We start from the raw sequence: 21,466 nt of genomic DNA, 5'->3' as shown, positions 1-21,466 counted from the left end.
GCAGGGGGGGAGGCACCCCCCACGAGGCGGGGACTGAGAGCCAGCCCCTCATCCCCCCGGGCTCTCACGACCCCCGTCGCGGGGAGGGGAGGCTCCCCCCACGAGGCAGGGACTGAGAGCCAGCCCCTCATCCCCCCGGCTCTCAGGACCCCCATCGCGGGGGGGGGAGGCAGCCCCCACGAGGCAGGGACTGAGAGCCAGCCCCTCTTCCCCCTCTGGCTCTTAGGACCACCATCGCAGGAGGGGGAGGCACCCCCCACGAGGCGGGGACTGAGAGCCAGCCCCACATCACCCCTGGCTCTTAGGGTCCCCATCGCAGGGGGGGGAGGCACCCCCCGCGAGGCGGGGACTGAGAGCCAGCCCCTCATCCCCCCCTGGCTTAGGACCCCCATCGCGGATCCTAAGAACCTTAAGGACCCACCTGGAGGACTCTGGGTATTAGGTGTCCAAGAAGAAAGCTCAAATCTCCCGACGGCAGGTACCTTCCTTGGGATTTACTATCCGACAGGGGTCCAAACGCCGGGAACAGAAAGAAAGCAGGTCGTTTGCAATCTACCGGAGCCTAAGGGCAGAAGGCAGGTGAGGGAATTCTTAGGGGCTGTGGGGTTTTGTAGACTGTGCCTCCCAAACTTTGCAGTATTAGCCAAGCCTTTCTATGAGGTCACAAAGGGGGCAGGTGAGGGAATTCTTAGGGGCTGTGGGGTTTTGTAGACTGTGCATCCCAAACTTTGCAGTATTAGCCAAGTCTTTCTATGAGGTCACAAAGGGGGCGGGGACCGGCAACCTTTGGAATGGGGATCCCAACAACAGCAAGTCTTTCATGAGTTAAAGGAAAACCTTCTGGCAGCCCCAGCCCCGGGGCTACCCGATCTGACAAAGCCTTTTCCACTGAATGCGTCAGATAGAGAAAAGATGGCAGCTGGAATTTTAACCGAAACTCTGGGGCCCTGGCTGAGGCCGGTGGCCTACGTGTCTAAACAAATAGAGAGGGTTTCTAAAGGATGGCCCCCCTGTTTGAGGGCTGCGGCATCAACTGCCCCGATAGTACCGGAAGCAAATAAGCTGACTCTTGGGCAAAACCTGAACATAAAGGCCGCCCATTTTGGGTTGGGTGACAGCCATCCCCTCTTCCCCCCCGCCTTAGGACCCCCATCGCTGATCCTACGATACTTAGGACTCACCTGGAGGACTGTGGGTATTAGGTGTCCAAGAAGAAAGCTCCAATCTGCCGACGGCAGGTACCTTACTTGGGATTTACTCTCCGACGGGTCCGACGCCGCCCGGGAACAGAAAGAAAGCAGGTTATATGCAATCTACCAGAGTCTAAGGGCCGAAGGCAGCTGAGAGAATTCTCAGGAGCTGTGGGGTTTCGCAGACTGTGGATCCCAAACTCTGTAGTATTAGCCAAGCCTTTGTATGAGGTCACAAAGGGGGCGGGGACCGGAACCTTTGGAATGGGGATCCCAACAACAGCAAGTCTTTCAAGAGTTAAAGGAAAAACTTCTGGCAGCCCCAGCCCCGGGGCTACCCCATCTGGAAAAGCCTTTTCCATTGTATGCGTTAGAGAGAGAAAAGATGGCAGCTGGACTTTTAACCCAAACTGTGGGGCCCTGGCTGAGGCCGGTGGCCTACGTCTCTGAACAACTAGACAGGGTTTCTGAAGGATGGCTCCCGTGTTTGAGGGCCTTGGCAGCAACTGCCCTGCTAGTACAAGAAGCAAATAAGCTGACTCTTGGGCAAAACCTGAACATAAAGGTCCCCCATGTTGTGGTGGCTGAGCGGCAGCCCCTTTTCCCCCGCTGGCTCTTGGGACCACCATCGCAGGGGCGATGGCACCCCTCGCGAGGCACGGACTGAGAGCCAGCCCCTCTTCCGCCCCAGGCTCTTAGGACCCCCATCGCGGGGGGGGAGGCACCCCCCGCGAGGCGAGGACTCAGAGCCAGCCGCTCTTCCGACCCCGGCTCTTAGGACCCCCATCGCAGGGGGGGAGGCACCCCCCACGAGGCGGGGACTGAGAGCCAGCCCCTCTTCCCCCTCTGGCTCTTAGGACCACCATCGCAGGAGGGGGAGGCACCCCCCACGAGGCAGGGACTCAGAGGCAGCCGCTCTTCCGCCCCCGGTTCTTAGGACCCCCATCGCAGGGGGGAGGCACCCCCCGCGAGGCGGGGACTGACAGCCAGCCCCTCATCCCCCCGGCTCTCCGGATCCCCATCGCGGGGGGGGGAGGCACCCCCCCACGAGGCAGGGACTGAGAGCCAGCCCGTCTTCCCCCTCTGGCTCTCAGGACCACCATCGCAGGAGGGGGAGGCACCCCCCACGAGGCGGGGACTGAGAGCCAGCCCCACATCACCCCTGGCTCATAGGGCCCCCATCGCAAGGGGGGGAGGCACCCCCCGCGAGGCGGGGACTGAGAGCCAGCCCCTCATCCCCCCCAGCTCTCACGACCCCCATCGCAGGGGGGGAGGCACCCCCAATGAGGCAGGGACTGAGAGCCAGCCCCTCTTCCCCCTGGCTCTCAGGGCCCCCATCGCAGGGGGGGAGGCACCCCCCGCGAGGCGGGGACTGAGAGCCAGCCCCTCATCCCCCCGGGCTCTCACGACCCCCGTCGCGGGGAGGGGAGGCTCCCCCCACGAGGCAGGGACTGAGAGCCAGCCCCTCATCCCCCCGGCTCTCAGGACCCCCATCGCAGGGGGGGGGAGGCAGCCCCCACGAGGCAGGTACTGAGAGCCAGCCCCTCTTCCCCCTCTGGCTCTTAGGACCACCATCGCAGGAGGGGGAGGCACCCCCCACGAGGCGGGGACTGAGAGCCAGCCCCACATCACCCCTGGCTCTTAGGGTCCCCATCGCAGGGGGGGGAGGCACCCCCCGCGAGGCGGGGACTGAGAGCCAGCCCCTCATCCCCCCCTGGCTTAGGACCCCCATCGCGGATCCTAAGAACCTTAAGGACCCACCTGGAGGACTCTGGGTATTAGGTGTCCAAGAAGAAAGCTCAAATCTCCCGACGGCAGGTACCTTCCTTGGGATTTACTATCCGACAGGGGTCCAAACGCCGGGAACAGAAAGAAAGCAGGTCGTTTGCAATCTACCGGAGCCTAAGGGCAGAAGGCAGGTGAGGGAATTCTTAGGGGCTGTGGGGTTTTGTAGACTGTGCCTCCCAAACTTTGCAGTATTAGCCAAGCCTTTCTATGAGGTCACAAAGGGGGCAGGTGAGGGAATTCTTAGGGGCTGTGGGGTTTTGTAGACTGTGCATCCCAAACTTTGCAGTATTAGCCAAGTCTTTCTATGAGGTCACAAAGGGGGCGGGGACCGGCAACCTTTGGAATGGGGATCCCAACAACAGCAAGTCTTTCATGAGTTAAAGGAAAACCTTCTGGCAGCCCCAGCCCCGGGGCTACCCGATCTGACAAAGCCTTTTCCACTGAATGCGTCAGATAGAGAAAAGATGGCAGCTGGAATTTTAACCGAAACTCTGGGGCCCTGGCTGAGGCCGGTGGCCTACGTGTCTAAACAAATAGAGAGGGTTTCTAAAGGATGGCCCCCCTGTTTGAGGGCCGCGGCATCAACTGCCCCGATAGTACCGGAAGCAAATAAGCTGACTCTTGGGCAAAACCTGAACATAAAGGCCGCCCATTTTGGGTTGGGTGACAGCCATCCCCTCTTCCCCCCCGCCTTAGGACCCCCATCGCTGATCCTAAGATACTTAGGACTCACCTGGAGGACTGTGGGTATTAGGTGTCCAAGAAAAAAGCTCCAATCTGCCGACGGCAGGTACCTTACTTGGGATTTACTCTCCGACGGGTCCGACGCCGCCCGGGAACAGAAAGAAAGCAGGTTATATGCAATCTACCGGAGTCTAAGGGCCGAAGGCAGCTGAGAGAATTCTCAGGAGCTGTGGGGTTTCGCAGACTGTGGATCCCAAACTCTGTAGTATTAGCCAAGCCTTTGTATGAGGCCACAAAGGGGGCGGGGACCGGAACCTTTGGAATGGGGATCCCAACAACAGCAAGTCTTTCAAGAGTTAAAGGAAAAACTTCTGGCAGCCCCAGCCCCGGGGCTACCCCACCTGGAAAAGCCTTTGCCATTGTATGCGTTAGAGAGAGAAAAGATGGCAGCTGGACTTTTAACCCAAACTGTGGGGCCCTGGCTGAGGCCGGTGGCCTACGTCTCTGAACAACTAGACAGGGTTTCTGAAGGATGGCTCCCGTGTTTGAGGGCCTTGGCAGCAACTGCCCTGCTAGTACAAGAAGCAAATAAGCTGACTCTTGGGCAAAACCTGAACATAAAGGCCCCCCATGTTGTGGTGGCTGAGCGGCAGCCCCTTTTCCCCCGCTGGCTCTTGGGACCACCATCGCAGGGGCGATGGCACCCCTCGCGAGGCACGGACTGAGAGCCAGCCCCTCTTCCGCCCCAGGCTCTTAGGACCCCCATCGCAGGGGGGGGAGGCACCCCCCGCGAGGCGGGGACTCAGAGCCAGCCGCTCTTCCGACCCCGGCTCTTAGGACCCCCATCGCAGGGGGGGAGGCACCCCCCACGAGGCGGGGACTGAGAGCCAGCCCCTCTTCCCCCTCTGGCTCTTAGGACCACCATCGCAGGAGGGGGAGGCACCCCCCACGAGGCAGGGACTCAGAGGCAGCCGCTCTTCCGCCCCCGGTTCTTAGGACCCCCATCGCAGGGGGGAGGCACCCCCCGCGAGGCGGGGACTGACAGCCAGCCCCTCATCCCCCCGGCTCTCCGGATCCCCATCGCAGGGGGGGGGAGGCACCCCCCCACGAGGCAGGGACTGAGAGCCAGCCCGTCTTCCCCCTCTGGCTCTCAGGACCACCATCGCAGGAGGGGGAGGCACCCCCCACGAGGCGGGGACTGAGAGCCAGCCCCACATCACCCCTGGCTCATAGGGCCCCCGTCGCAAGGGGGGGAGGCACCCCCCGCGAGGCGGGGACTGAGAGCCAGCCCCTCATCCCCCCCAGCTCTCACGACCCCCATCGCAGGGGGGGAGGCACCCCCAATGAGGCAGGGACTGAGAGCCAGCCCCTCTTCCCCCTGGCTCTCAGGGCCCCCATCGCAGGGGGGGAGGCACCCCCCGCGAGGCGGGGACTGAGAGCCAGCCCCTCATCCCCCCGGGCTCTCACGACCCCCGTCGCGGGGAGGGGAGGCTCCCCCCACGAGGCAGGGACTGAGAGCCAGCCCCTCATCCCCCCGGCTCTCAGGACCCCCATCGCAGGGGGGGGGAGGCAGCCCCCACGAGGCAGGGACTGAGAGCCAGCCCCTCTTCCCCCTCTGGCTCTTAGGACCACCATCGCAGGAGGGGGAGGCACCCCCCACGAGGCGGGGACTGAGAGCCAGCCCCACATCACCCCTGGCTCTTAGGGTCCCCATCGCAGGGGGGGGAGGCACCCCCCGCGAGGCGGGGACTGAGAGCCAGCCCCTCATCCCCCCCTGGCTTAGGACCCCCATCGCGGATCCTAAGAACCTTAAGGACCCACCTGGAGGACTCTGGGTATTAGGTGTCCAAGAAGAAAGCTCAAATCTCCCGACGGCAGGTACCTTCCTTGGGATTTACTATCCGACAGGGGTCCAAACGCCGGGAACAGAAAGAAAGCAGGTCGTTTGCAATCTACCGGAGCCTAAGGGCAGAAGGCAGGTGAGGGAATTCTTAGGGGCTGTGGGGTTTTGTAGACTGTGCCTCCCAAACTTTGCAGTATTAGCCAAGCCTTTCTATGAGGTCACAAAGGGGGCAGGTGAGGGAATTCTTAGGGGCTGTGGGGTTTTGTAGACTGTGCATCCCAAACTTTGCAGTATTAGCCAAGTCTTTCTATGAGGTCACAAAGGGGGCGGGGACCGGCAACCTTTGGAATGGGGATCCCAACAACAGCAAGTCTTTCATGAGTTAAAGGAAAACCTTCTGGCAGCCCCAGCCCCGGGGCTACCCGATCTGACAAAGCCTTTTCCACTGAATGCGTCAGATAGAGAAAAGATGGCAGCTGGAATTTTAACCGAAACTCTGGGGCCCTGGCTGAGGCCGGTGGCCTACGTGTCTAAACAAATAGAGAGGGTTTCTAAAGGATGGCCCCCCTGTTTGAGGGCCGCGGCATCAACTGCCCCGATAGTACCGGAAGCAAATAAGCTGACTCTTGGGCAAAACCTGAACATAAAGGCCGCCCATTTTGGGTTGGGTGACAGCCATCCCCTCTTCCCCCCCGCCTTAGGACCCCCATCGCTGATCCTACGATACTTAGGACTCACCTGGAGGACTGTGGGTATTAGGTGTCCAAGAAGAAAGCTCCAATCTGCCGACGGCAGGTACCTTACTTGGGATTTACTCTCCGACGGGTCCGACGCCGCCCGGGAACAGAAAGAAAGCAGGTTATATGCAATCTACCAGAGTCTAAGGGCCGAAGGCAGCTGAGAGAATTCTCAGGAGCTGTGGGGTTTCGCAGACTGTGGATCCCAAACTCTGTAGTATTAGCCAAGCCTTTGTATGAGGTCACAAAGGGGGCGGGGACCGGAACCTTTGGAATGGGGATCCCAACAACAGCAAGTCTTTCAAGAGTTAAAGGAAAAACTTCTGGCAGCCCCAGCCCCGGGGCTACCCCACCTGGAAAAGCCTTTGCCATTGTATGCGTTAGAGAGAGAAAAGATGGCAGCTGGACTTTTAACCCAAACTGTGGGGCCCTGGCTGAGGCCGGTGGCCTACGTCTCTGAACAACTAGACAGGGTTTCTGAAGGATGGCTCCCGTGTTTGAGGGCCTTGGCAGCAACTGCCCTGCTAGTACAAGAAGCAAATAAGCTGACTCTTGGGCAAAACCTGAACATAAAGGCCCCCCATGTTGTGGTGGCTGAGCGGCAGCCCCTTTTCCCCCGCTGGCTCTTGGGACCACCATCGCAGGGGCGATGGCACCCCTCGCGAGGCACGGACTGAGAGCCAGCCCCTCTTCCGCCCCAGGCTCTTAGGACCCCCATCGCAGGGGGGGGAGGCACCCCCCGCGAGGCGGGGACTCAGAGCCAGCCGCTCTTCCGACCCCGGCTCTTAGGACCCCCATCTCAGGGGGGGAGGCACCCCCCACGAGGCGGGGACTGAGAGCCAGCCCCTCTTCCCCCTCTGGCTCTTAGGACCACCATCGCAGGAGGGGGAGGCACCCCCCACGAGGCAGGGACTCAGAGGCAGCCGCTCTTCCGCCCCCGGTTCTTAGGACCCCCATCGCAGGGGGGAGGCACCCCCCGCGAGGCGGGGACTGACAGCCAGCCCCTCATCCCCCCGGCTCTCCGGATCCCCATCGCAGGGGGGGGGAGGCACCCCCCCACGAGGCAGGGACTGAGAGCCAGCCCGTCTTCCCCCTCTGGCTCTCAGGACCACCATCGCAGGAGGGGGAGGCACCCCCTACGAGGCGGGGACTGAGAGCCAGCCCCACATCACCCCTGGCTCATAGGGCCCCCATCGCAAGGGGGGGAGGCACCCCCCGCGAGGCGGGGACTGAGAGCCAGCCCCTCATCCCCCCCAGCTCTCACGACCCCCATCGCAGGGGGGGGAGGCACCCCCAATGAGGCAGGGACTGAGAGCCAGCCCCTCTTCCCCCTGGCTCTCAGGGCCCCCATCGCAGGGGGGGAGGCACCCCCCGCGAGGCGGGGACTGAGAGCCAGCCCCTCATCCCCCCGGGCTCTCACGACCCCCGTCGCGGGGAGGGGAGGCTCCCCCCACGAGGCAGGGACTGAGAGCCAGCCCCTCTTCCCCCTCTGGCTCTTAGGACCACCATCACAGGAGGGGGAGGCACCCCCCACGAGGCAGGGACTCAGAGGCAGCCCCTCTTCCGCCCCCGGCTCTTAGGACCCCCATCGCAGGGGGGAGGCACCCCCCGCGAGGCGGGGACTGACAGCAAGCCCCTCATCCCCCCTGCTCTCAGGACCCCCATCGCAGGGGGGGGAGGCACCCCCCGCGAGGCGGGGACTCAGAGCCAGCCGCTCTTCCTACCCCGGCTCTTAGGACCCCCATCGCAGGGGGGGAGGCACCCCCCGCGAGGCGGGGACTCAGAGCCAGCCGCTCTTCCGACCCCGGCTCTTAAGACCCCCATCGCAGGGGGGGAGGCACCCCCCACGAGGCGGGGACTGAGAGCCAGCCCCTCTTCCCCCTCTGGCTCTTAGGACCACCATCGCAGGAGGGGGAGGCACCCCCCACGAGGCAGGGACTCAGAGGCAGCCCCTCTGCCGCCCCCGGCTCTTAGGACCCCCATCGCAGGGGGGAGGCACCCCCCGCGAGGCGGGGACTGACAGCAAGCCCCTCATCCCCCCTGCTCTCAGGACCCCCATCGCAGGGGGTGGAGGCACCCCCCCACGAGGCAGGGACTGAGAGCCAGCCCGTCTTCCTCCTCTGGCTCTCAGGACCACCATCGCAGGAGGGGGAGGCACCCCCCACGAGGCAGGGACTGAGAGCCAGCCCCTCTTCCCCCCCGGCTCTTAGGGCCCCCATCGCACGGCGGGGGGGAGGCACCCCCTGCGTGGCGGGGACTGAGAGCCAGCCCCTCATCCCCGCCTGGCTTAGGACCCCCATCGCGGATCCTAAGAACCTTAAGGACCCACCTGGAGGACTGTGGGTATTAGGTGTCCAAGAAGAAAGCTCCAATCTGCCGACGGCAGGTACCTTAGTTGGGATTTACTATCCGACAGGGGTCCGAACGCAGCCCGGGAACAGAAAGAAAGCATGTTATTTGCCATCTACCGGTGCCTAAGGGCAGAAGGCACGTGACGGAATTCTTAGGGGTTGTTGGGTTCTGTAGACTGTGCATCCCAAACTTTGCAGTATTAGCCAAGCCTTTGTATGAGGTCACAAAGGGGGCAGGGACCGGGAACCTTTGGAATGGGGATCCCAACAACAGCAAGTCTTTCAAGAGTTAAAGGAAAAACTTCTGGCAGCCCCAGCCCTGGGGCTACCTGATCTGACAAAGTCTTTTGCATTGAATGAGTCAGATAGAGAAAAGATGGCAGCTGGACTTTCAACCGAAACTCTGGGGCCCTGGCTGAGGCCCGTGGCGTACATGTCTAAACAACTAGAGAGGGTTTCTAAAGGATCGCCCCCCACGTTTGAGGGCCGTGGCATCAACTGCCCTGATAGTACAAGAAGCAAATAAGCTGACGCTTGGGCAAAACCTGAACATAAAGGCCGCCCATTTTGGGTTGGGTGACAGCCATCCCCTCTTCCCGCCCCTGCCTCAGGACCCCCATCGCTGATCCTAAGATCTTTAGGACTCACCTGGAGGACTGTGGGTATTAGGTGTTCCAGAAGTAAGCTCAAATCTGCTGACGGCTATTACCTTACTTGGGATTTAGTCTCCGACAGGGGTCTGACGCCGCCTGGGAACAGAAAGAAAGCAGGTTATTTGCAATCTCCCGGAGCCTAAGGGCTGAAGGGAGGCGAGTGAATTCTCAGGGGCTGTGTGGTTTTGTAGACTGTGCATCCCAAACTTTGCAGTACTACCCAAGCCTTTGTATGAGGCCACAAAGGGGGTGGGCACCGGGAAACTTTGGAATGGGAATCCAAGAACAGCAAGTCTTTCATGAGTTAAAGGAAAATCTTCTGGCAGCCCCTGCCCTGGGGCTACGCGATCTGACAAAGCCTTTTCCATTGTATACGTTAGAGAGAGAAAAGATCGCAGTTGGACTTTAAACCAAACTGTGGGGCCCTGGCTGAGGCCGGTGGCCTACGTCTCTGAACAACTAGATAGGGTTTCTAAAGGATGGCTCCCCTGTTTGAGGGCCTTGGCAGCAACTGCCCTGCTAGTACAAGAAGCAAATAAGCTGACTCTTGGGCAAAACCTGAACATAAAGGCTCCCCATTTTGTGGTGGCTGAGAGCCAGCCCCTTTTCCCCCCCTGGCTCTTGGGACCCCCATCGCATGGGGGGTGGCACCCCCCGCGAGGCGGGGACTGAGAGCCAGCCCCTCTTCCGCCCCAGGCTCTTAGGACCCCCATCGCAGGGGGGGAAGCACCCCCCCCCCAGGCGGGGACTGAGAGCCAGCCCCTCATCCCCCCCGCCGGCTCTCAGGACCCCCATCGCAGGGAGGGGAGGCACCCCCCACGAGTTAGGGACTGAGAGCCAGCCCGTATTCTTGATTTAGCCAATTTAAGTATGTAAAACGGGGGGAAAAATGTGGTGACAGCCTAGTTTTAAGGCATTGATTTGATTGTGTTGTAAAAAATACATTCTTCTTTTTTTTTTTTGAGATGGAGTCTTGCTCTGTCACCCAGGCTGGAGTGCAGTGGCCCATCTCTGCTCACTGCAAGCTTACGCCATTCTCCTGCCTCAGCTTCCCAAGTAGCTGGGACTACAGATGCTTGCCACCAAGCCCGGCTTATTTTGTGTGTGTGTGTTTTTAGTAGAGATGGGGTTTCACCATGTTAGCCAGGATGGTCTCGATCTCCTGACCTCGTGATCCACCCGCCTCGGCCTCCCAAAGTGCTGGGATTACAGGCGTGAGCCACCAAGCCTGGCCAAAAAATATATTCTTTCAGAAAGATAACATGTTTGTTCTTTCATTCAGTCGATATATATTTATTAGTGTTATTGCTATGCCAGTGTCTTAGTCCATTTGTATATCTATAAAGGAATACCTGAGGCTGGGGTGGTGCCATGTTGGTTAGAATGGTGCCATATTGTCTGGGATAGCACCATGCTGGCTGGGATGGTGCCATGTTGGCTGGGGTGGCACCTGCCTCAGCCTCCCATGTAGCTGGGATTACAGGCATCTGCCACCATGCCTGGCTAATTTTTTGTATTTTTAGTAGAGAAGGGGTTTTGTCATGTTGGCCAGGCTGGTCTAGAATTCCTGACCTCAGGTGATCCACCCACCTCAGCCTCCCAAAGTGCTGGGATTACAGGAGTGAGCCACCACACCCAGCCCAGATTTCTTTTATCACGCTCCATAGGCTCAATAGCAGGAAACGTGTAGAGATTCCTCTTGGGAACTGGTCACCATATCATTTGGATGAGCTACAGACAGACCTTCAATCATCCTGTATCTTACTGTTTTGCTATCTCTGTACACGGCAGTTATGTGGACATGTGTCACCTCCGCCCCACTATCCAGAAATATGGGCTCCTGTGTGCAGGGCCAGATCTGCTCCCATGTGCATCCTCATCACCTGGCACCAGGCCTGCCCATGCTAAGCCTCCATAAAATTGTTGGACTAAAAGGTGACATAGGATACTCAACTTCTCCCAGCCATATGTCTTCATGAACCAAATGGCAGTGCAGAAGAAGAATGTTTGCAGTTTCAGTGGGCCTTTCTGAGGGCACTGCAGGGCACACTTCTCCCACCAGGCCCTTGGTGGATAGAGTCGTGGGAGGTGCAGAATGGGGTCTCTTCAGAAGCCACTTCCAGAGCCCCTACCAAGGGTGGCTCAGAAGGTCTGGTTTTCAATGAGTCCACTAGGGAAGTCCATGTGTGACTGATTCGACCTTGATGCTTCTACTTCGCCTTCTTTCCATCTGACTGACTCAGACCTAATAGTAGGGTTCTAGGCTGCTCCATGAGCCAAATAAATTTTCTGCTCTTATAAATGACTCAGTCTGTGGTCTTCTGTTATAGTAGCACAAAACAGACTAAGACACCATTCCAGAGATATGCAAAGATTCAACTGTAGGTCTCCAAAAATGAGATGGCAAATTCAAGTTCAGCTCTGACAGAAGTAACAAGAAGGTACACACAATGAGCAGCACACACATCTCCCACCTTCTGGGCACATGTGGCCCACATCTAGCCAGTCTTCCTGAGCCAGCGGGTCCCAAAGCTGTCTTTGGATCATTGCTTCTCCATGACAATTTTTGCCAGCTCTTCACTGGTCTGCAGCGTTCCTTTCAAGTAAATTCGTGACCTGTGGGGGACAATCTGGGCCCAGCGTGCACCCCTGGTCGCGAGGACCACATGGCCAGAGAAGCAGAAAGGAGGCTTCAGGCACGAGAATTTAGGTTCTTCAGCTGCCACAAGTGAAGAGCACCACTTGTATTTTTTATTACTACCTGCTATGGACTGAATTGTGTTCACTTCATAACACGTAGTAATAAAAATATGTAGGTCGAAGCCCTAATCCCCAGTATGATGGTATTTGGAGTTGCAGGGCGGGGGGCTTTGGGAAATGATTAAGGATAAGGTCAAGAGAGTGGGGTCCTCATGATGGGATTAGTGGCTTTATACCAAGAAGAAGAGAGACCAGAGTTCTCTCTCTCCCTTCCCCGCCCTCCCCCCACCTCTTTCTCTTTCTCTCTCTGCAATGTGAGGACATAGCAAGAAGGTGCCATCTGCAAGACAAGCAGAGAGCATCCTCCCCAGAAACCATGTCTGCTGCACCTTGATCCTCAATTTTCCAGTAAGAAATAAATGTCTGGGCTGGGCGTGGTGGCTTACGCCTGTAATCCCAGCACTTTGGGAGGCCGAGGCAGGCAGACCTCCTGAGGTCATGAGTTCGAGACCAGCCTGGCCAACATGGTGAAACCCTGTCTCTACTAAAAATACAAAAATTAGCCAGGCATGGTGGCAGGTGTCTGCAATCCCAGCTACTTAGGAGGCTGAGGCAGAAGAATCACTTGAACCCAGGATGCGGAGGTTGCAGTGAGCTGAGATGGCACCACTGCACTCCAGCCTGGGAAACAAAGTGAGACACTGTCTCAAAAAAAAAAATACAGGAAACTCACCCAGTGCCATTCCCTTCCTTCAAGTATTGACTCCTTTCTGAGATTCTGGCTTTTGATCTCCCTTAGTGACTTCAGGTACTTTTTCTGCACTCCAGAGTTTAGAGTTGTTATCTACAGGAGGTCATTCTGATAGGTTACCTGGCTACCACTGGAAGTGGTCCCTGTTGAGGATATTATGAGTAGACCAGCTGATTGCTCATCATTCACCTCCCTCACTTTCTTCCAGCCTCCCAGGAAGTTCATTCTCTCGCTATGAAAACAGAACTTGTCTACCGGAGAAGCCCCATCCAAGCAGTGGTCATGCAGCTCACATGTCAATACAATTTAATAAATTAAGGGACCAGTTTGCTAAGTGGCCCAATCTTGAATTCCACCACTCTGAAGTGCTAAGGATTAAGATACCAGAGGGATGAAAACAGAGCCAACAGGCCTGTGTTAGGCCCAGTTCTTCCAGGAACCAGCAGTGTGACCTTAAACAAGTCACTGACCTTCTCTAAGCCAGCAACATACAAGGAGACTATCATACCCGCCACACCCCACCTGCCTCATGGGTTGATTACAAAGATCAAATGAGGTAACATATGCGAAGCGTTTCGTAGACTGTGTCTGACATTGTGATTCTACTGTGACTTCCTGAAGTTTAAAGACAGAATTCTAGTCCCCAGGGCTTAACACCGTAGTAGGAGCTTATGTACACAGAAGAATGAAGGGAATGAGTCTGTCCAGATTCTTTTCCATACAGTGTCTAGTAAGATGTGTAAGAGAAATGGTCACTCAACTAAGTCCCAAAGGGAAGAGGGTCTGCTTTTCTTCCTTTTAGAACCCAAAGCTGAAGTCATCTGTTTGTAAAATGCAGAATGAAATACAATCCTAATTAAGTTGTGTCACAAGACATGCTGCTCAGGAGCCCCCTGCCCCTTGGGAAGCCATCCAAAGGAAACACGAGCCCAAGGTGACTGGGAAGGCCAGATGGTGTCACTTAATACAAAGGAGAAGGAAACTAGGCACGAACTACTGATAGACAGTTACTCTACAGGGAACTGGGTTTTAATTTCAATGGAAATAGAGCCCTGAGAACTCACAGGGAAAGCAAAGGGCATGGAGCGGGAAAGCGGAGGGGCACGGGTGCGGGAAAGCGGGGGGCACGGATACGGGAAAACGAGGGGCATGGATGCGGGAAAACGAGGGGGCATGGATGCGGGAAAGCGAGGGGCATGGATGCAGGAAAGCAAGGAGCAGGGCTGGAAGGAAATTGAGATGGGGGCCATCATTCAGTGTGCTCTGGCTTAGTGCCTCCTGTGTGAAATGAGTTAAATGGCACCCATCTCTTAAAGTTATGCAACTATTTTCCATATCCCCCCATCCCCCAGACCTCTCTGCCTCTGTGACATTTGTCCCGAGGACAGGGAAAGTAGCTCCCTGTGTTCGTATGGCCTGGGCAGGGCCTTACAGCAGCTTGACCAACCTGCAGCTGCTCTCCTTCTCTCTCCAGATGCAGCCTTTCCCGTTGGTGCTGCCTTTAGTTCCTGCTTTCTCTCTCCACGGGCTAAGAAGCCGGCTCCCTCTCTGCCCCGCACATGCTACTGGCCTCTCTTTCATGGCGTTCCCTCCTTCCAGTTCTCTGAACACACCAAACTCCCTCCTTCGGGTTTTTGATGGCTTGCTTTCTCCTCAGTCCAGTAAGTTCTTCTCACCTGGAGGTGCAGTCAGCGCTTTTTCATTGTCCAGATCACTGCTCAAATGTCATCTCCCTGGAGAGGACTTCTTGGACCCACCAGCCTCAGCTCCCTCTTCCCAGCCACTTTCTATCACATTCCTGCATTCTGGCTTCCTCAAAGCTCTTATCTCTATGGGAAATTATCTTGCTTATTTGTGTGGTTGTGATTGTCAGCATCTCTTCATCAGAATGCATGTTTGCTCATTGCTGTATCCCCTGTGCCTAAGACCCTAGGATCACAGGCCACTATAAAATGATAGTCATTCATTTAGCCAAAGTGATAATTCCAAAATTTCTTTCTTTCTTTTCTTTTTTCTTTTTCTTTTTTTTTTTTTTGAGACGGGATCTAGCCCTGCAGCCTCTGCCTCCCAGGCTCAAGCTATTCTCGTGTCTTGGCCTCCCGAGTAGCTGGGATTACAGGTGCATGCCACATGCCTGGCTAATTTCTGTATTTTTAGTAGAGACAGAGTTTCACCATGTTGGCCAGGCTGGTCTCGAATTCCTGGCCTCAGGTGATCCTCCCACCTCAGCCTCCCAAAATGCTGGGTTACAGGCCTGAGCCACAGGGCCTGGCCTAGCCCTATCTTTACCATTAGCTCCATTTTACAAGTTGTCATGGGGGGTAGTACACAGAAGGATCGCGCAGCTAAAAAGCAACAGGGTTGGGAGTGGAAACCAGGTTTGTGTCCTCCTCTCTCCTTCGGCTCCCTAGTCGCCTTGGGGAGTTCCCACCAATGGGGCCCAAACCTTCTGATCATCAAAATCAACAGGAAACATCTTCAAGAGGGTCCAGGGCCCGCCCAATTCCCATGGAACCAGAATCTTTGAGAGTGCCGCCCAGAAATCCGTGTTTTTCAAAAGCTCTCCAGATCCCAGTACTCAGCGGGAACTTGGAAACCATGCACTTTACCGGGGTATGAAGCCACCCAGCAGCTGGAAAGCGTCCTAGGAATGCGCTGATGCTTCTGACTGCGGTCATTGGGAACGTCATTCCGCTCTCCCCTGCCCGGCGGCTGGAGCGGCGTGTTCGCAGCGCCCTCTGCCGGACATTCGGCGAAACCGTAACTGCAGCAACCCCCTTGGCTGGGTGTGTAGGGGCGTCAAGCCGCGCTCATCAGCCCCCTTTGCAATACAGCTCCCTACTGCTAAGTGGAGGTGAGTACTAAATAATACTCGCTGACTGAGAAAGTGCAAGGTCATCCGATTTTATTAATAGGCCGGGCGCGGTGGCTTACGCCCGTAATCCCAGCACTTTGGGAAGCCGACGCGAGAGGATCCCTGTAGCCCAAGAGTTTGAAACCAACAAGATAGTGAGATACCGTCTCGATCTTGTAGATAAACATTTTTAAAAGAAGAAGAAGAAAAAAAAAAAGGCCGGGCGCGGTGGCTCACGCCTGTAATCCCAGCACTTTAAGAGACCGAGGCGGGTGGATCACTTGAGGTCAGGAGTTTGAGACCAGCCTGGGCAACAGGGCAAAACCCAGTCTCTACTAAAAATACAAAAAATTAGCCGGGCCTGGTGTCAGGTGCCTGTAATCCCAGCTACTCGGGAGGCTGAGGCAGGAGAATCGCTTGAACCTGGGAGGCAGAGGTTGCAGCGAGCCGAGATCGTGCCATTGCACTCCAGCCTGGGCAACAGAATCAGACTGGCTCAAAAAAAAAAAAAAAATTAAATTTGATTAAAGAACAAACAAATTTTTACTTCTAATTAGAACACTCCATTCTAGCAAAACACACATAGGTTAAAAAGATGGGTACATACATGGTTTATCCAGTAGCTTTGGCCACCGCTAGGTAGAGAGTTGCATCCTCAGGAGTTTCCCACACTTCATTTATTCGTTTACTCATTCTTTTTCCCCCCAACAACTATTTATTTCATGCTTAGTAAATACCATGCACTCTTATGGCAGAGAACCAAAACAAAAAATTCTCCCCTCCTGAAGTGTATAGCCTAGTGATGGAGACACGTAGTAAACAGATAAATATCTACTTACAATTGTAGGCCAGTGCTCTGAAGGAAAACAGCCAGGTTTTGAGAGCTCTATTTTAGGAAGATGGGCAAGGATAGCCTCCTTGGAGCTGACCTGAAGCGAAGATCTGAAATTGACATGGAATGAGCCAGGCAAAGCAGAGAGGGATTCCAAGTGGCTTCATGAGTTCTCAGATGAGGGACTGGGAGGAAGCCGGTGTGCGGTGCTCAGGAGTGGCGGGGTGTGAACTGTGGTGAGGTTAAGGAAGCAGGAGTTAACAATAAGCACCTGGGCCGGGCGCGGTGTCTCACGCCTGTAATCCCAGCACTTTGGGAGGCCAAGGCAGGTAGGTCACTTGAGTTTAGGAGCTGGAGACCAGCCTGGGCAACATGGCAAAACCCCGTCTCTACAAATAGTACAAAAATTAGCCGAGTATGGTGGTGTCACCTGTAGTCCCACCTACTTGGGAGGCTGAGGTGGGAGGATTGCTTGAGACTGGGAGGCAGAGGCTAGAGTGAGCCATGATTGGGCCACTGCACTCCAGCCTGAGTAACGCTCAGAGTGAGATCCTGTCATGGGGGGGAAAAAAAGGAAGAGAAAGATTTAAACCCAGGCAATCCACATCAGCAGCCATCCTCATACCTATCCACTCCTCACTGCCTTCTAGGCATTGCTGAATTTGAGCTTTATTTTAAGTACAATGAGATATTTGTAAGCTTTTAAGTGGGACTCTGCATGATCTTTTATGTTTTAACAAGATGGTGCTAGATGATTACAGACTTTAGGGAGGCTCAAGAGTAGAAGGGCAAGACAGCAGGCTGAGACAAGGAGGAGAGGTGCAGAGGTGGGAGACAGTGCAAGGATTTAAAACAAGTGACAGGACTGGTGACAGATCAGGTGAGGCGGTGTTGGAAAGGAAGGTGTCAAAGAAGGCACTTAGCTCAGGAAACTGGGTTCTGGTGGTACCATTGGCTGAGATGGAGCAGAGTGCAAGTTTAGGAGAGTCAGTAGAATTCAGATGTGCATACGTTGAGTTAAATGAGATGCCGGTGATACGGCTAAAACCAAAACCAAGGAGGCTGTTGGATAAATCACTGGCATTTCAAACTTAAGGTGTATAAAGGTGAATTCTTCATTTACCTTATTCTGAAATTCAGAGACGTCCAGGCTAGAAATGGAAATTTTTTTTTTTTTAAGCATTATGAGTGCTATTTAAGTCACTTACGGATGATACTATCTAGGGAGAACACATAAACACAGAAGAGTTCCAAGAATCAAACCCTAAGGAACTCCAACATTTGGAGGGTGGATCCAGAAAGAGAAGGCAGGAGAGAGGAGAGAAAGCCAGTGCCTGAGGGGAGCCAGGAAGGACTCACAAGACAAACACAGCCTAGAACTGTGCTTACATTGTGCTTGGAAAAAGAAATAGACACCAGATCCCTGCTTCCTGTTTCCTTATGTGAACCCAAAGTATCCGAGACAGGTCTCAACCAATTTAGAAAGTTTATTTTGCCAAGGTTGAGGACACACGCCCATGACACAGCCTCAGGAAGTCCTGACCACATGTGTCCAAGGTGGTCAGGGCACAGCTTGGTTTTATACATTTTAGGGAGACATGAGACATCAATCAATATGTGTAAGATGTACATTGGTTTGGTCCAGGAAGGCGAGACAACTCGAGGTGAAGGACGGGGCTTCCAGGTCACAGGTGGATAAGAGACAAACAGTCGCATTCTGTTGAGTTTCTGATTAGCCCTTCCTTGTGGAATTAGGTATTTCCTTGTGGGCAAATTATGAGCAAGGTGTATAGCTTTTTTTTTTTTTTTTTTTTTTTAATCTTTGTAGCTCTCTTATTTAGGAAATAAAATGGGGGGCAGGTTTGCCTGAAAGTTCTCAGCTTGACTCCTTGGCTTAGTGATTTTGGGTTCCTTGGAAAATGATTTATTTTCCATTCACACTTGTGGCAGGAAGTGGCCCAGACTCATGGAGTTTCAGTGTCAAAGTCTAGGCTGGTATAGAGGGAGCCCATGTGCTTGTCTAAGTTTATTCATTTGTCTACACTAGCAGGTGATGGGTGGCTGGGCGCAGTGGCTCATGCCTGTAATCCCAGAACTTTGGGAGGCCGAGGTGGGTGGATCACTTGAGGTCAGGAGTTCAAGATCAGCCTAGCCAAGATAGTGAAACCCTGTCTCTACTAAAAATACAAAAAATACGGCCGGGCACGGTGGCTCACACCTGTAATCCCAGTACTTTGGGAGGCTGAGGCAGGTGGATCACGAGATCAGGAGATCGAGACCATCCTGGCTAACATGGTGAAACCCCATCTCTACTAAATACACAAAAAAATTAGCTGGGCGTCATGGCAGGCACCTGTAGTCCCAGCTACTCAGGAAGCTGAGGCAGAGAATTGCTTGAATCCAGGTGGTGGAGGTTGCAGTGAGCCTAGATCATGCCACTGCACTGCAGCCTGGGTGACAGAGCAAGACTCCATCTCAAAAAAAAAAACAAAAACAAAAAATTAGCCAGGTATGGTGGCACATGCCTGTAGTCCCAGCTACTGGAGAGGCTGATGTGAAAGGATCACCTGAGCCTTCATCACTGCAGTGAGCTGTGATGACTGAACAGGGTGAGTCAGCTCGGGGGCAGGTGCCCACAAGCCTTTGAGAGAGGGAGTCCACTCTGAGGACGGGTGGGTGGGGCTCAGGCATTGTTAGTCATATTCTTGTTCTCATTTCCTGTTGTTGTTTTTTTTTAATCTCTCTCTGCCACTTCCGTTGATTACACCCATTTCTCCTCTTTCTACCTTATTATCTTCCCCCGCCAGAAAGCTAATTATGATTTCAGCAATCATTTGTCCCCGTAATCCCATGATAATAAAATGTCCTTGTCCTCATCAATTAATATGCTGATTTAATTTTTTTTTTTTTTGAGACAGTCTCCCTCTGTTGCCCAGGCTGGAGTGCAGTGGTGTGATCTCGGCTCCCTGAAACCTCTGCCTCCCGGGTTCAAGCGATTCTCCTGCCTCAGACTCCTGACTAGCTGGGATTACAGGCACGTGCCACCACGCCCAGCTAATTTTTGTATTTTTAGTAGAGACCAGGTTTGACCATGTTGGTCAGGCTGGTCTCGAACTCTTGACCTCGTGATCCGCACACCTTGGCCTCCCAGAGTGCTGGGATTAACAGGCGTGAGCCACTGCTCCCAGCCAAATTTTTTTCCTTCACATCTCTTTTGAATGCTTGAAAATTGCTGCCAGATATTTTTGTTTGTTTGTTTTTATTTATTTTGAGGCAGAGTCTTGCTGTGTCGCCCAGGCTGGAGTGCAGTGGTGCAATGTTGGCTCACCGCAACCTTCGCCTCCTGGGTTCGAGCGATTCTCCTGCCTCAGCCTCCCAAGTAGCTGTGATTACAGGCGCCCACCACCACGCCAGTCTAATTTTTGTATTTTTAGTATAGACAGGGTTTCACCATGTTGGCCAGGCTCATCTTGAACTCCTGGCCTCCCAAAGTGCTGGTATTACAGGCATGAGCCACCACGCCTGGCCTGTTTGTTTTGAGACAGAGTCTTGCTCTGTCGCCCAGGCTGGAGTGCAGTGGCATGATCTTGGCTCACTGCAACCTCCACCTCCTGGGTTCAAGCGATTCTCCTGCTTCAGCCTCCCAAGTAGCTGGTACTACAGGCGCCCGCCACCATGCCCGGCTAATTTTTGTATTTTTAGTAGAGACAGGGTTTCACCATCTTGGCCAGGCTGGTCTCGAACCCCTGACCTCAGGTGATCCACCTGCTTCGGCCTCCCAAAGTGCTGGGATTACAGGCGTGAGCCACCATGTTTGTTTTTTGAGATGGAGTCTCACTCTGTAGCCCAGGCTGGAGTGCAGTGGCACGATCTCGGCTCACTGCAACCTCCGCCTCCTGGGTTCAAGCGATTCTTCCACCTTAGCCTCCTGAGTAGCTGGAATTACAGGCACATGCCCCCATACCCGGCTAATTTTTGTATTTTTAGTAAAGGATGGGGTTTCACCATGTTGGCCACGCTGGTCTCAAACTCCTGACCTCCAGTGATCCACCTGCCTCAGCCTCCCAAAGTGCTGGGATTACAGGGGTGAGCCACTGTGTCTGGCCTACTGCCGGATATGTTTTATTTTTTGTTTTTGTTTTTGTTTTTTGAGATGAAGTTTTGCTCTTGTTGCCAAGGCTGGAGTGCAATGGCGTGATCTTGGCTCACTGCAACCTCTGCCTCCCAGGTTCAAGCAATTCTCCTGCCTCAGCCTCCCGAGTAGCTGGGATTACAGGCATGTGCCACCATGCCCGGCTAATTTTGTATTTTTAGTAGAGACGGGGTTTCTCCATGTTGGTCAGGCTGGTCTCAAACTCCCGACCTCAGGTAATCCACCCTCCTCGGACTCCCATAGTGTTGGGATTACAGGCGTGAGCCACCATGCCAGGCCCGGATATGTTTAAGAGGATTTTGTCTCCATGGTGGGGAGAAGGGAAAGATGAATCCTCACCCTAAGGCCTAACAGTAGTTCAGGGAGGTACAATTCTATGCAGAATGGTCTCCAGTGTCTAGCCTGACAGGCCAGAAATACAGGTAGCTGACTCATTGGGGAAGTTCTACCATTTAAAAGAAACTATCCTTTTCCTAATTATAAATGTATATTTTGTAGTAGAATTGGATTCCTGAAACTTTAATGAACTTGTGGATCCCTGGGGGGCCTCGTGAGGCGGCAGTATCTGACTTGGGAGGGCTGTGGTGGGGTTGGGATGCCGCATTTCTAACAAGCTCTCTGGTGGTGCTGAGATCACTGGCGGACAAACCACACTGGGGACTATCAAAGACTTAGCAAACAAACAAAAAATAGCTAGGATTACAAAAGCCAGCTGTAAATTTGCCTTCTCAAAAGGGACACTGCTTTCCATTCCTCTCTCCACGCCGGACTAGGTCAGGGCTCCGGGCTTCCCTCTCCAATGTCACCCACAGCATCGAGAGAGGGAACAGATGGAGATGAGGATGTAGAGTTGCTGGGGAGGCCAGAGGTTTGGAACGAGTGAATATGGGGTGGGGAGAGGTGGCCAGGGAAGGAGAAAATCAGAAAGGA

General features: G+C 54.8%; 1 long non-coding RNA gene across 6 annotated transcripts in view; it reads right to left on the bottom strand.

Moving 5' to 3' along the window:
- Nucleotides 1-33: 33 nt before the first annotated feature.
- The window catches only part of LOC117975587 (uncharacterized), a 45,159-nt gene continuing 23,726 nt past the window's right edge, over nucleotides 34-21,466 (bottom strand). For 2 of the 6 annotated variants that reach the window (XR_010109687.1, XR_004665902.3), the window contains exons 3-7: nucleotides 9,242-9,342; nucleotides 6,244-8,647; nucleotides 3,712-5,624; nucleotides 1,182-3,092; nucleotides 35-562 (exon numbers count right to left, since the gene is read on the bottom strand). This is a non-coding gene — a long non-coding RNA (uncharacterized LOC117975587). Of the gene's footprint in view, nucleotides 563-1,181; nucleotides 3,093-3,711; nucleotides 5,625-6,243; nucleotides 8,648-9,241; nucleotides 9,343-14,144; nucleotides 16,615-21,466 lie in introns of all 6 variants that reach the window. The other 4 variants (XR_010109686.1, XR_010109684.1, XR_008620607.2 and 1 more) reach the window with 4 other exon arrangements.

Source organism: Pan paniscus, chromosome 14 (genome assembly GCF_029289425.2).
Source record: "Pan paniscus chromosome 14, NHGRI_mPanPan1-v2.0_pri, whole genome shotgun sequence".
Lineage (NCBI taxonomy): Eukaryota > Metazoa > Chordata > Mammalia > Primates > Hominidae > Pan > Pan paniscus.
Note: the sequence above shows the minus strand (reverse complement) of the source record. Positions and strands in the feature narration are given on the sequence as shown.